This window comes from Sapajus apella, unplaced genomic scaffold, assembly GCF_009761245.1.
Source record: "Sapajus apella isolate SASKATOON/1434 unplaced genomic scaffold, GSC_monkey_1.0 scaffold57, whole genome shotgun sequence".
NCBI classification, from domain to species: Eukaryota; Metazoa; Chordata; class Mammalia; order Primates; family Cebidae; genus Sapajus; species Sapajus apella.
The window spans coordinates 9,270,760-9,285,056 of NW_022436997.1; the positions used below are offsets into that span (position 1 = coordinate 9,270,760).

The 14,297-nt window shown below is 50.9% G+C and overlaps 1 protein-coding gene across 48 annotated transcripts in view; it reads left to right on the forward strand.

The window, feature by feature from the left end:
- CELF4 (CUGBP Elav-like family member 4) overlaps positions 1 to 14,297 on the forward strand; it is a 325,793-nt gene that overhangs the window by 87,640 nt on the left and 223,856 nt on the right. The window lies entirely within an intron of this gene.

The following is a 14,297-nucleotide window of genomic DNA, read 5'->3' on the forward strand; positions in this document are numbered from 1 at the left end:
GTCCCTTCCTCTCGCTTCTTTCTTAATCCCATTTTCTCCTCCTTTTTTCTCTTTTTCTTTTCCTCTCTTCTCTTTGTGCCCGTTTTCTCCTCTCTTTTCTCCCTCTGCACAGTTTCCTCTAGTCTTTCTCACCAACACTTTCTTCTTTTATCCTTCTCACTTGTCTCTCCTTTCTCCCTCCTCTCCTCTTCCTTCCCTCCCACCCTCCCTCTTTTGGCTTTGGCCCACCCCACCTCTACCTGACACCCATAGCAGGCTCTGTTGGGGCCTCCATCACCATACAGGGGCTCCCCTGGTAAGACTCATCTCCCTCCCTGACAGTCCTGCCATTGAAGGATCCATCTAATTTTATGTACAACTGTAAAGATGAATGATAAGTAGAAAGGATGCAGGCAAGAACAAGATGAATAAATTATAAAGGGCAAATGATGACAAGACAGGGGTCCCCAGAGACAGTGATATGATAACAGAAACTAAAGACGAATTTATGATGGCTGTAGTTAGCATGTATGGAGGCTGTTAATTCTTCAGGGTAGTTTTACAACTTCTAGTGATTGGTGCAATCAAAGCATTTCATTTTAGAAATGGGATGTATTTCCACTTGTCTTTCCTGTAGGCTGTGTTGGTTTTTGTCTCTGAACAGTGAGTCTGGGTCCCGTCAGCACCTACATCCTCCCTCCCAGCCCCTGCCACCTTCTGTGTCTCTGCAGAGATCATCTCAGCCAGACCCACACACTCCTCCAGTTCCCCAGTCCTGTTGTCCTTCCTCTTGTTGAATGTACTAGCATGGGACTGCTGCAACAAAGTACCACAAATTGGGTGGCGTAAACAACGGAAATGTATTGTCTCACAGTTCTGGAGGCTGGCAGTCCCAAATCAACGTGTTGGCGGAGTTGGTTCTTTCAGAGGGCTGTGAGGGAGAATTGGTTCCAGGCCTCTCTCCTCACTTCTATGAGCCTCAGGCATTCCTTGGTTGTAGACAGTGTTCCCTCTGTGTCTTTGCATCATCTTCCCAGTGTACATTATCTGGAGCCAAACTTCTCCTTTTTATGAAGACAGCAGTCATATTGGGTTAGGGCCTGCCCTAATGATCTCATCTTAACTTGATCATCTGCAAAGACCCTATTTCAAAGAAGGTCACCTTCACAGGTCCTGGAGTTAGGAATTCAGCATCTGTGAGGGGAACACAATTCAACCCATACCACTGAGAAAGGGACTGCCCCATGGCTCTTCCACAGCAGGGAGGATAAAGGCCTATAGTAGTGTCTGAGTCACGGGGGTCCCCCAGCCTTTCCTCTGAATCTCACCTGGATTCATGCTTTTTTCTTTCTCTCTTGGAAGAATGGATAATGTATCTTTCCTCTTTCTCATATTCTCTGAAAAGAAGTATTCGTCCATCCCTTTAGGGAAGTGGTTCTCAATTTTGCCCTGCAGGGGATATCTGACATTGTCTGGAGGTGCTACTGGCAGGCATCTAGTGGGTAGAGCCCAGGGCTGCTGCTGAATGTCCAAGAGTGCAAAGGACAGTCCTAGAGCAAAACATGATCTGGCCCCAAGTGTCAACACTGCCAAGGTAAATCCCATCCTGGGTCTAGGGCAGGTAGAAGGCAGGACAGTTAGGCCCTGGGGCAGAGCGTTCCTCTCTTACTCGCTGGTTCTCATTCATTCAGGAAATGACCCCAAAGGTCCTTAGAGTGTTACAAGAGGGAGGACTTGTGAAGAGGCAAAGGCTCCAACAGTGTGAGCACAGGATAGGGAGTATGGGCAGGAGGAGGGAGCAGAGCCCACCTCAAGGCATTAAGGATCATTTGTCACATGCCATTCACATGCACTGATGTCTGCAGGGCAGACTTGACCCAAGGGCTTAGCAGTTTCAGCACCAACTCCAGCTCAGCTCTCTCCTGGGTTAGGTAAGTGGGGACTTTGCTCATAATAGAGCTGAGGCCAGAACCCAGGGCTCGAGATCCACTCATGTGGGCGTTTCTCCAGCCCATACCTTCAGAAAAGTCCCCACCCCAACAGCAAACAGGCTTGGCAGGCATGTGCCCCAGCCAGGCTTTCCAGCCCAACAGCACCTTCCCCACAGGACCAACCTGGGCCCGTTATACAGAATGGAATACCAAGGTTCCAAGAGGGAAGTCCAAAGTGCTTTAAACCCAGATACTGAGGGACAGACGGGCACAGGGGCTACATCTGTGGCACCTTTGAAACTTGCCTCTTCTCTTCCACATTAGCCCTTGGCCCAGCCCCATGTCCTACTTTGTTCAGACAAAATCTTTTCAATTTCCTCCCCACAGAGACATCTCAAGTCCTCCTTCTCTTTGGGGCTGTGCCCATAGTCTTCCCTCCTAGACTGCCCAGTTTATCTGAAAGAACCAGAGAACCTCTGTGCCCACAGTCATCAGACTTGACTTGAAGGAAATAAACAAGAGGGCACATGAGATAATGAACAGAGGGAACCTGGGCCAGGTCCAGCCAGCCACCAACAAGCCATGTGGCCTGGGCAAAGCAACAAGCTCGGCCCCTCCCTGCAAACACCATCTAGCCCACGAAGGAGATGGTGGGCCACATTGCCTCTCAAGCACCTTCCAGCTCTGACATTCTTTATATTTCTAAGAATAATGAGCTAAGCATTACTCACATTACTTAAGACGACAGGGAGATGAGAAGAAAGGGGGAGAGCGAGGATGATAGTGTCTCCTGCTCTCCACTACCCGACGCCATTGGTGACAAGTGTAATAAAGCATGGGTCAGATATGTCTCTCCCCAGTGCAGAACAGCCAGACTGTCTGCCCCCCCAGGACTGGAGCTAGATTCTGATGGCACCTCCACCCATGCCCTCTGCTCAGGTCTCATCCTAAGGGCACCAGACAGGCATTTTGCAATCTTTGTGCTGCCCCAGTGTGGCTTGGATCACGGTTGCCATCACCCAAGTCATCAGTGGCAGAGTTTACAGATAGCCTGCCCCCTGTGGAGTTTAGTTGTGGGAGGCAGGGTGTCTGGCATTGGACAAAAATAAGTAAGACACGGCCTGTTGCAGAAGGAGTTTATAATCTGGTTTGGGAGGCAAGTGTGAAGACAGCTCATGATCCAGAAAATATCTTTAGGGGCCCCAAAAATGGTAGTGATGGGAAGTGCCCAGGAGTTCAGATGAGAGAGATGGTGGGTTAAGCCAACGTGCCCTGGAGGAGAGAGCCCATGCTGCCATGGTGGCCTTCTGCTTCCAGGCCCTCTGCTCGGATGCATTCTTCAGAGGCTGGCCAAGGATGTCATTGTAAGATGAAGATCCCGCCACCCGCAAACTGCCCAGGCTTCCGTCACCCACAAGATTCAGTCAGGGCAGATGCCCTCGTGGCCACAAACCCTCCAGATGCACATTGCCTTCCTGCAAGCTCCTCTCTTTCCCTGTCACTCCCTCTGCCTGGAGAGTTTCCATTCATCCCTGGAGGCCCAAATCCAACATCACTTCCTCTGAACACTCTCTGCCCTGCTCGGGGAGCTTTCCAATCCGCCCCCATCCAAACACCAGCGCTGCCCTTGGGACCCAGGCTGCTCCGTTAACTCCAGAGTTCCCAACTTGGATTACCAGCCTGTACCTGCTTTCTTGTTTCTGCGCCTGTGTCTGGAAGTGGCCCAGAACAAGGATGGGTGGGAGGGAGGCAGCTCCTGCTCTGCTGAGCGACCTCGCTGGCCTTGGCATTTCCAGAGGCACCAACGGATCATTTTGGCAGCTCCTATTTTAGCCATATCACCTCCATGCCCCTCCAGAAAGTCTTCAGCCTAGCTCACCCTGCGGGGATACATGTGGAAAGAGGAGAAGGCCTTACTCTCTGATCATAGGTGTAGGAGGGAAGTGCTGTGTGGAAGGTGCTTTGGCCTGGGCAGTAGCTGCCGTGTGAGTGTGGGCGTATGTGGAGCGAGGTGTGTGTCCACCGGAGTGGGAATGTGAGGCTGCCGCGGGGGCTGTGCCTGCGTGAGTCCGTGTGAGGCTGCAAAGGGTTTGTTGACCTTTCGCCAGAAAACGAGGCTGAGAAACAGAATGTCTGTGAGCTCCTGCTCCGGGATGGATGTGTTTTAGGATTGGAGGGTTTCTGCTGGGGCACATGTGTGTGGGCGAGCAGAAGGACACATGTCTTTGTTGCTGACCTGCAGGGATCCGGAACTGTGGGCTGCCATGTGCCATCAAAAATGGGCAAGCCTGGGTGATGATAGAAAAAAGCAGTATTCTTTATTCTTTAATTCCTCATGAAAACAGCTGTTGTAAAGAGTAAAGGGCTGGAGTTCAGGGGAGATGAGGTCTCTCCAGGGCCCCGAAGTTTACTGTGGTTCAAGCGCCTGTTTTTTTAATCAAAGGCATTTGTGGTATGTTCCCAAAAGCCCAGCAGGGGGCACCATGCGGGTGGCATCCTCTTCTGGTGGCTGAAGGGTCACAGTGTGTTTAATGGTGTGCCTAGTGTACCCAACCCTGTGTCCAGCACAGAAGAGGCAAAATGATGCCTAATGTGCTGCTCTACCCTTCAGAATACCGTCAGCCTGTCCAGAGGACACCGACCAGCTGGATGACTTGGGGCAGCCACCCAATCTTTCCAGGTCTGAGTTCCCTAATTGCCATCATGAAAATCACATGTGTAAGTCCTTTATATGCTGTGGATTGCTACAAATCATCGAAGTTATGTTACTAATGACAAAACAATGATGTGAGTGGGGATGACCTTCAGAGCCCTTTGCCACAATAAAGTCCTGTGATGCCTAATTCACATATGAAACAATTAAGTGGATAATAGAAATATAGAATGGCTCAAGTATGCAGTTTGGACTACATGTCCTGTTATATTTCAGAAAGAGCTGGTATGAGCAGAAAGGACTCCATGGAGCAGGGAGGACAGAAGTTGGTTGTGTGCGTAAAGGGAGAGGAACTTGGGAAATGAGTAAGAGGAGAATGGCTTGGGGAGCCGAGATAGTCTGAATTTTCCTGCTGGAGTTGAGGATGAGAACAGGGGAAATGCGTCTGGAGATGGAGGAGGCTTTTCTCACATGCTGTGCTTCAGAACCTCTAGCCCCTTACAGCCTGTGGGCTCCAATCAACTCCATGCAGATCAGTTGCTCTGAAATCCTGCACATGCTGGGCATGGCTTTGGGCCCCAGGAAGTCCCCAGCTTCCCTCTCCCTAGAAAGGCCCTGTCTCCTCCCAGCTTACCCACCAGAATCTTCCCAGGGCATCAGGACCTAGCCCCAAACTCCTTTCCTCTATGAGGCTCCCCTAGGCAGCTCTAACCCACACTGATCTCCCCCTTGCCTGAGCCTCTGCAGGTCAACAGCACCGGAAGTCTAAACCCTGCCTAAAGTGTGGACATCACATCTGCATCACTGGGGTCTGTTAGAAATGCAGAGTCTTGAGCTTACTACAGATCATCTGAGCCACGTCATTCAGACTGCACCCACCAGCCTTTAATAAGATACCTGGGAGATTTGTGGGCACAAGAAGTTCAACCACCACTGGCCTAATGTTAGGCTTTAAAGGATATTGTCTTAGTCGGAGCACCTCCAGAAGCAGGCTCTAGAAAAGCATTTGAGCACAAGTAGTTTCTTTGTGGGGGTGACCCCAGGAACTTGGGTCAATAGTGGAGACAAGGAAGAGAGGAAATCAATAAGGGGTGCCTTATCAGGCAGGCCAGCTTCCATTGCAGGGGGTGCTGAGTCCCACTGGCACTCTAGAGCCAATATCAATTACACTCCTTGGAGTCATCCCACCCAAGGGGCCAGAGAGCTGGGGTATTCGTGCACCAGTTTCCACCAGGCTGTGGCTGAGGATGTGCCCTGAGGCCTTCTGCTTTCTAGCTTTTCTGGCTTGCTGCATGGGTGGGCAAAGTGGGATCCACAGTCGGAGGAAGCCCTCAAGCTGAAAGAGCCGGTGCTGACAGTTGGAAGTCAGCCCACTGTCACTGAGGTGGGGAAGAGGAGGGGTCATGGGCAGGAGACCACCTACATATACTGCAGATCTAGCCTGGCAGCATCATCCCAAACAAGAGAGCAGATCAAAGGCTCCTGTCTCTCTAACCCTGATGACAGCTACCATTCACTGTGTACTTGCTATGAGCCAGACACTTCACAAATATCATCTCCTTTACTTAAGACATCACCCAGGTCTTAAACTAGCCTTATTAGTGCTATTGTATAGAAGAGGAAACGGGCAAAGGGGCTTGCTCAGACCAGAAAACCAAGGAGAGATCTGGCTCCAGAGCCCACGCTCCTCCCTCCTTATCCTAGGGCACCAGCCCTGTAGAAAGCCAGAGCTGCACAAGGACAGGAACCATCCCTGTCACCTCAACGCCACACACCAGACTCTTCTGGCAGGAGACTCTGGCATGATTGCTAGACACCCGGGGGGCCCTGTGGGGCAGAGCAGTGGTTCTGGAGGCATCACCACACAGCTGGCCCGTCTCAGCATTGGAGTCCATTACTTCAGGCTAGAGGCTGGACTTCCTTTTCCAAATGGAAGGAAGAGTCTGATTCCATCCACAGCTCTGCCTGGAGCCTTACTGTGTGCCCTTGGGAAGCCACTCAACCTCTCTGAATTGCAATTTCTAGTGGCCACCCTTCGACTTAGAGATTCATTTGGCTGCAATGGCCTCAACAAATAACACTCTGGGTTTTTTGCACATAACAGAATCTGGGGCCTGGTGTTGCTTCAGCAACATAACCACGTGAGGTATCGGAGTCCCTTTCCTCCCCACCGTCGGAGGGCGTTGCATCTGTCATCAAGCAGAGCAGCTCCAGCTGCCTCTTTCCCTTCTATCTGGAATGCAAAAGTTTCCAAGAGGTCCCTCCCCAGGAGACATCTAGGTATGCCTCATTGGCCAGAACTATGTCACAGGGCCACCCTAGCTGCAAGGAAGTCTGGAAAGGAGGGTATATTGCGAAAGACTCTGCACGTGTCTGCCGTGAGCACATCTATGCTTCTGCAGTGAAGGAGAAGGGCCGGATAATATTGGTAGGACCTGGAAGAGTCTGCCCCAACACAGTCTGGTAGAGATGGTCAGGGATTACCGAAGAGCAAGCTGGCTGGAACAGCAGCCGCCCCCACCCCCACACATGCCACATTTGCCTTCAGCTCAGATCACACCCTGATGCTTCCATGAGGACGCTGAGTCAAGAAAGCTGTCTTCGGGTGTGGTCCAGAGGAGCTTGTTCATGCAGCGTTGCTAACTCTGCATGTTTATTCCAGCTACTGACATGGTTTCCAATTCTGTGAGATTCATAAGGGGGAAGAGAATAAGATTTCAGCTACCCTTAGGTAGCATATTTGTGTCCTCTGTCTCTCGAGTGTGTGCCCTTCTGTGCCTTTGTGTGTGGCTTAAATATTGAAGAATCAAAGGCCGCCACGCCGGCAGACAGCTGTGCCACATCACAGGCATTCCACAGGTAATTCCCCACTTCCACTTTTTTGACAGTTGCACCAGTGGTCTCACACCCTCTGAAAGTGGGTCGGTCGGCTTTCAAGGCCAGCAGCAATGGTACCAACTTTATTTTCAGACACTGAAGCAGGACCTGTTTTGTAAAGGGGTCGGGGTGAGGCAGGGGTGCTCTGTGCAAAGCCTGCCTCAGATTGACCCTCCTGGTAAGCTTCAGCATGGCCGAGAGCCAAGAAGGAGGGGACCAGGGACAGCCCGGCAGGCCTGTGCTGCCCTCTACTCCTGAGGCCTCCCTCACAGCCTCAGGGTTGTCCCACAAGGTGTGAGTCTCTGGTCACAGACATGTTCAAACAGTCTGAGTTGCGGCATTCGGGGGTTGATGCAGGTAATTCCAACATTGGACCAAATCAGTTCTGGGGCGGAAGCAAGTTAAAATCCCATGATTTTACCTAAGTTTTACTATCTTCACCATCATAAATGCCCCCATGGCACCAGTCCCAGTCCACAGCCCCAGCCAGTTTGCCTAGGTCACGAATTCCCTAGCCTCTGTCCTGGAGTAATCCTCATTTCTGCTTCAGGCCCCCCAATCTCTCCCTTCTCTGAAGACCTTCAGGCCTTAGAGGCCAAACCCTCTGTCCCAGTGGGCAGGCTCTGGCCTTAAATTTAACAACCGAGCCTCCAATCCCAGCTCCACCACTCTGAGCTGCGTGACATTGGGCTAATCACTTAACTTCTCTGTGCCTCCGCTTTCTCATCTCAGCCCTGGGGTCCCAATAGTCCCTTTATCTGGGGGCTGTTTTTGGATAGCATGACGCATGCAAAGCTCCGAGCACCCTGCTGCTCTTGCACACAGGAAATGTGCACAATGACAGTCTCTATGGCTGCCATTCTTGCTGCAGTGATATTGTCTCCAAGAAAGGAGTGAATCTTTCTACCTGGCTCCTTCCGATCCATTCCCGGCCCCTGGCTGCCCAGGTCTGGAGGGCAGCTGACCCAGGGTACATAGAAGCAAACCTCCCAGCTGGATAGCTCAGTGCAGGGCTGACCGCAGGGAGGAACCAACAAACCCCACTACACAGAATGGAAGCTATTGTGGGAGTGGCAGGCAGGTCCATAAGGATGCTGGACCTGGCCCTGCCAAGGCCTGGCTGTGCTGGAAGAGGAGGGCTCAACATCACCACCTTTATGCCCCCACAAGAGGTTAACTAAGTTTGTCCTCATGGTTTGCAGAACCCCCCACATGAGACCTACATCATACCTCCCTTTCCACTCCTTGTTCACCATTCTTCACCCCAAAACAGGGCAGCACCCCTGGAATGTGGGTGAGCACAGCCCATAAGATTAAAAACCCTGACCAGGAAGAGAGCCGGGGCAGAGTCGTGCCCTGGACACCCTCATGGACTAAGATGGTCCAGGAGGTCCTTCAGGGCCGGGAGACAGAGGGTCTGAAATGAATATGCATTCAGCCTCTCAGCATCCCTGACAGCTGGCATCCAACAGCTGGAACAGCTCAGAGCCTGGGAGAAGGTTCGTAATTCAATTCAGTAAGTGTTTCCTGAGCACCCACCAGGAGCATGGCCCCATGCTAGGTGCTGCTTGGCAGGTGGAAGTGAAGAGAGGGTGAGAACCCTGCTGCCCCTGGGGCTTCCCTCCTGCAGAGGAGAAAAGGTGTACATGCCAAGCAATTAGAGGACAAGGGATCGAGACCCCCAACTGCAATTTAAAGCTGGGAGTGGTTTGGGAGCGCTGTGAGGCAGGACTGCCCACTAAATGTCCTGCCTGGGCAGGATCGGCAGCACCTAGGTGGATGGAGGGGGCTCGGATGTCATTCCAGTGAGGTGACAGTAGGGGCAAAGACAAGGAGGAGGGAGAGCTCAGGGAGCACTGGCTGGAGTTCAGGAAGGGCTTGGGGGCAGGAGTTAGTGTGAGTTGAGAGTGGGGAAGAAGGCCTTACACATCCCACTAAGGAGCTTGTTCATTTTCTTTTGGGTGCTTGGGAGCCCATGAAATTTCCTGAGTAGGAGAGTGTCCGCCTCCGTGTGGTACGTGGCATGGTCTGGATGCGGAAGGCCTGTGCCAATCCTGGTGAGAGGACTGAGGTGGGGAAGTGACATCAGGAACAGGAGCTGGGGACAATGGAGAGCCTGCCTCAGTTTCCCTACCCAGGAGCAGCCTCAATGGGCACAGGCTGGCAGGAGCTACTCACTTGGTTCGGGGCAAATCCTGCTGGCGGATTGGAAATTTGGCTGAAGGGAAATTTGGCTCCCTCTGGACCCTGAAGCTGGTGACGGAACTGGGCATTGCTCTGACCATTTGAACACTGTTACCTGAAGGAGAAAGTCTCCATTCAGGGCAGGCCACACAGTGCTGGAGAGGTTTCCAAACCACCCCATCTCACTACCTCACCTGGGGATTTCTTTGACATTCAGATTTATAATAAATACAAAGAAAGAGGCTCCACCTCTCTCTCTCTCTCTCTCTCTTTCTCTCTCTCTCTCTCTCTCTCACACACACACACACACACACACACACACACACACACAAATACACACACAGTCATGAAGAGTCAGGATCTGCCTGAGATCCATTGTTGCAAATGCTCCCTGCATGATTTCATTGCCCCTCCAGCTTCAGAAACCCTGAGTGTTCCTCCAGTCTTTGTCCAGCATTGCCAGAAAATACTGATTCCTCCTTTTGGGCTAGAAGAGTTTGATCCATGAGGAGGATCCCACTCTGCTGTTATATTTCCTTCCTGAGGGTCAGGGAACCTGAAAAAAGTGGAGTGGGAAGGGATATAACCATCACTTGCCTAGACATTGGACACAGCGCTGCTGAGATGCCACATTTGGGTCTGTTCTCATTTGCAGCATGGCCTTTATCTTGAAAAGACTCCATGATTGATAACCAAGTAAACCCATCCTAATTCAGAAGAGCTGGGGAGGACACCCATTTCCATTAGCATCCGTATTATGGGGTGTGCTCAGCGAAGTTTTATTACTTTTCAGTAGACAACCCAACAGTGCTTCCAAGTTAATGTCCAGCCCTACTTTAATGAACAGATGCAAAGCCTGTGTAGTTAGCACAGTGATGAAGTGACACAGAGGATTCATAAGCCACTTGCAAACACTGCTCTTAAGTTGACAACATATTCCTGCACATAGAACTTTGTTTACACTACTTCTTTGCTGATCAAAATTTTTGAGAGATTTTGCAAAGGGAACTTTACTCCTAAAATCCAAATTACCTTCTATTCTGACTAGGCAGGGTTGAAATCTACAAAGACGTCAGTCCACTCCTTAAGTATTCAGTATCTAACAGATGCAATGAACTTGCTGTGGCTAAAGCACAGAGGGTCAGAGTTCTTCCAGAAAGCCTTTCCTGATGGGCTTGAACCCTCATTCTCTAGCTGCCCCCCAGGGATTCATTGGTGGCTATCCTGCATTATGAGGTGGCGGGGTGGGCTACCTCCCACTGATGCCCCTTAATACTCTCAGACCCCATGGAGCTTTGCTATTGGTTTGTGTGCTCTAGCCTGTGCCATGCCTGGTTGTTCCTCAAACTCTTCTAGCTCCTGTTAGGTCAGCGGGCAAGAATCTGATCCATCACTAATAGATAAATCGATGGAAGCAAACCCGCTATCTGGCCACTGTTTGAGCCCTCCCTTGCTCCTGCCCACGGGTTCTGGGAAGACACTATGTGCCATCTTCTTCTATTCTTATTAAACGATTTATCTGGGGAACTTAATATTTTCTTTTAGGATAAACTGAGCTAATGCGATGTGCTTGTTTTAATTTGTGAGGTTAACTGATCTAATTATCTGCAGCGTTTAGTTAAATCCTTGTGCCTGGGCCGGCTGCAGGTGTGGGCTTTGAATCCTGCCAACAGGAAATCTCTTAAAACGAGCTGATCTAACTCAGCGGGTCTGCTGGTATGAGGGATTTTCTAATAATGCATGAATTTATTAACAGCCAAAGATAAATAGAGGATGTATTTACATTAAACAAATTCACAAGGAACTGTCTGCTGCTTCCCCTGCCCCGCTCCCAACAGATGCATCCCCCAACTCCAGATCATTGTCTGTGCCACACAAGTTGGGCAGAGAATGACCCTGAGGCTCCCCATGCAGCTACAAGTAGATCCCCCTGCCGTCATGACATGAAGGGGTAAGCAGGTCAGGCAAGGGTTAAAGATCTAGAATTTTAGCTGGCCCCAGATTCCAAAGGAGCCAGTGGTGTTACCCTGCTCCCTAAAAGCTGACACAGTCTTGCAGTTAATAAGTACCTCCCTCTGAAGAAGGAAAGTGGTGGTCCCATTTTCCCTAGGCTGGGAAGATGGCCCAGGAAATCTGAGTTTGGAGCTGACTGCTACACTTTCAGGGAAGTATGTCCAGAGAAGGTGGCCAGGACAGCCGATATGGTTTGGCTTTGTGTCTCCACCCAAACCTCATCTCAAATTATAATCCCCACAATCCCCATGTGTTGAGAGCAGGACCTGGTGGGAGATGATTGGATCTTGGATGTGGTTTCCTCCATGCTGTTCTAATGATAGTGCATGAGTTCTCATGAGATCTGTTGGTTCTATAAGGGGCTCTTCCTCCTTTGCTCATTCGCTCTCTCGCCTGCTGCCCTGTTAAATGTGCCTTTGCCTCTGCTCACCTTCCACCATGATTGTAAGTTTCTTGAGGCCTCCCCAGCCATGCAGAACTGTGTGTCAATTAAACCTCTTTTCTTGATAAATCACCGTCTTAGGTATGTCTTTACAGCAGTGTGAGAATGGACGAATACAACAGGAGAAGGAAATTCTTCCTCCTGAAGCTAGTTAAACGGCTGACGCCATCCATCTCCCAGAAGACAGCCTAGATAAATATAGGTGTGGCCGAATTGAGGCAGCAGGAGGAGAATCTTGGGAGGCAGGTAGAGGGGACTCACCATACACAGGTGTCCTGAGAGCCTCCTGGCTTCACAACCCCTGTCCTGCCACGGCCCTGACCTACTAGCAGCTGTCCCAATCCTCTTCTGGGGTTCCAGAAACCCTTGCAGAGGCTAAGCCTCCAGGGCTGACACTGTTCAGGGGGAGAATTATTACTCCGGAAATGCACTTTGCTTGAAATACCATTCAGCGGTATTGTTTGAAACACAGCGTCAGGATCAGGCCAAGCAGCCAAAGACGCATTTGAAATGCATTTCCCATTACCTAAGGCCCAGACCCCCTGACAGCCCGAGTCATTCAGTACTGACCTGTTTTCAACTAGCGTGGAGCTCTCCTCTACCACGTGAACGATCCTGGATAAAATTGTACTGGCAAAGGCCCGTGTAGAATATGCACACATGTGCAAGATGTACTTGTGCACACACAGATGCAGCTGCATTCTCATCACCCAAACACACGCACACACATACACCAGAGTGCATGCCATATAGGTGCCCACAAATGTATGTGTACGTAACAGGTGATCTGAACATGTAACACACATGAGAGACACATGACATCCTGCATATGTCCATATGTGGGCACACGAACACACATGTGCAACACTTTGTTTTTCAGACTCCTTTGGAATTGAAAGAGAATGTAGCTCTTTAGGGACAGCTGAAGATAAACTCTTGATTTCTGATTTCTAGAGCAGTTTGGACAAGGTCCTCTGAAATGCATTAAAATGCTAATCACAGCATCTGTCTGAACCCTGGCAGCTGTGTGACTTGGGGGAAAATGGAAACAGAATGGATTCTGAAGCTGGGACTCCTCTTTGACTCTCCTTCTCTTGCTCTCTCATTTGTCCCTCCACTGCCCTCCTCTGCCTGCTCCTCTGTGGGCTCTACCCAACCCCAGCCTCTGTCCCACCTCGTCCTCAGCCTGGTCCACAGTGGCCATTGGCTCTGCCTGACTTTCCCGAGTGCATGGCTCCCAGTGCTAACAAATAAAGCCACCGCCCTTCTTCTGGCTGTGCCCAAAACTCCCTGCTGTGGAGTTGCCCCAGCCCACGTGCAGGATGGGCAGGGATGAGTTCCAGGCATGGTCTGCATCCCAGAAATGGCCTCCTGTCCTCTGGGACCCCTGCTCTCCCCAGGTGAGAGCAGAGAAAGTTCCTGCTAACAAGTACCTGTCCTGTAACAAGGACAGATGGTAGAACTACTCTAACCTAAAAGAAGGGCACTCTGATGTGGAATGTCAGGCAGTGTACCAGGCAGGGCAGGGAGAATGTTTTAACCAGGGTAGCTTTCTGACACCCCATAATGACCCATATATGGGCAAGGGGTGGGATCAAGAGGGATTCTGAGACTCACACTCCTGAATACCCTTCACTGACTCTCCACCAGCCATAGGTGACATCTGAGCCCTGCATCAAGCCCTCAGTCACTCATCTTGCAACTGTTAGCTCCTCCCCACTCCCCACTGCCTCCCACTTTGACCTCAGGATCCGGGACCACGCTGGCTCCTGACTCCCCCACCGCGAGCATGTGGCTCACAACCCCTGAGTGGCTCCACTAGTTTCCTTTGCCTGGCATCCTCCTATGTCCGCCCCAAGCTCCTTCTGCCAGGCCAGTCCTTGGCCACCATTCCAAACTCAGCTCACATGTCACATTCTCCAGGAAGCCTTCCCCAATCTGGATAAGGCTAGTTAAGATGCTCCCTCCTGCATGCCTAGAATTTCTCATGTCTACCTCAGTTTACCAGAGTTTAACATGAGTGCTCCACTCTAGACTGTGCCCTCTTTGAGGGCAGGGACCGGGTCCTACCTACTCATGTGGACCCAGCATTGGCACAAGGCTGGCCTGCTAAGTTCTCAGCAGCTGTGAGATTGTTGGAATGCAACGGGTGTCTGCATGGGTATGTGAACCCTTGGGACTAGACCCACTTTGTAGAAGTCCCTAAGCAGACATCTTG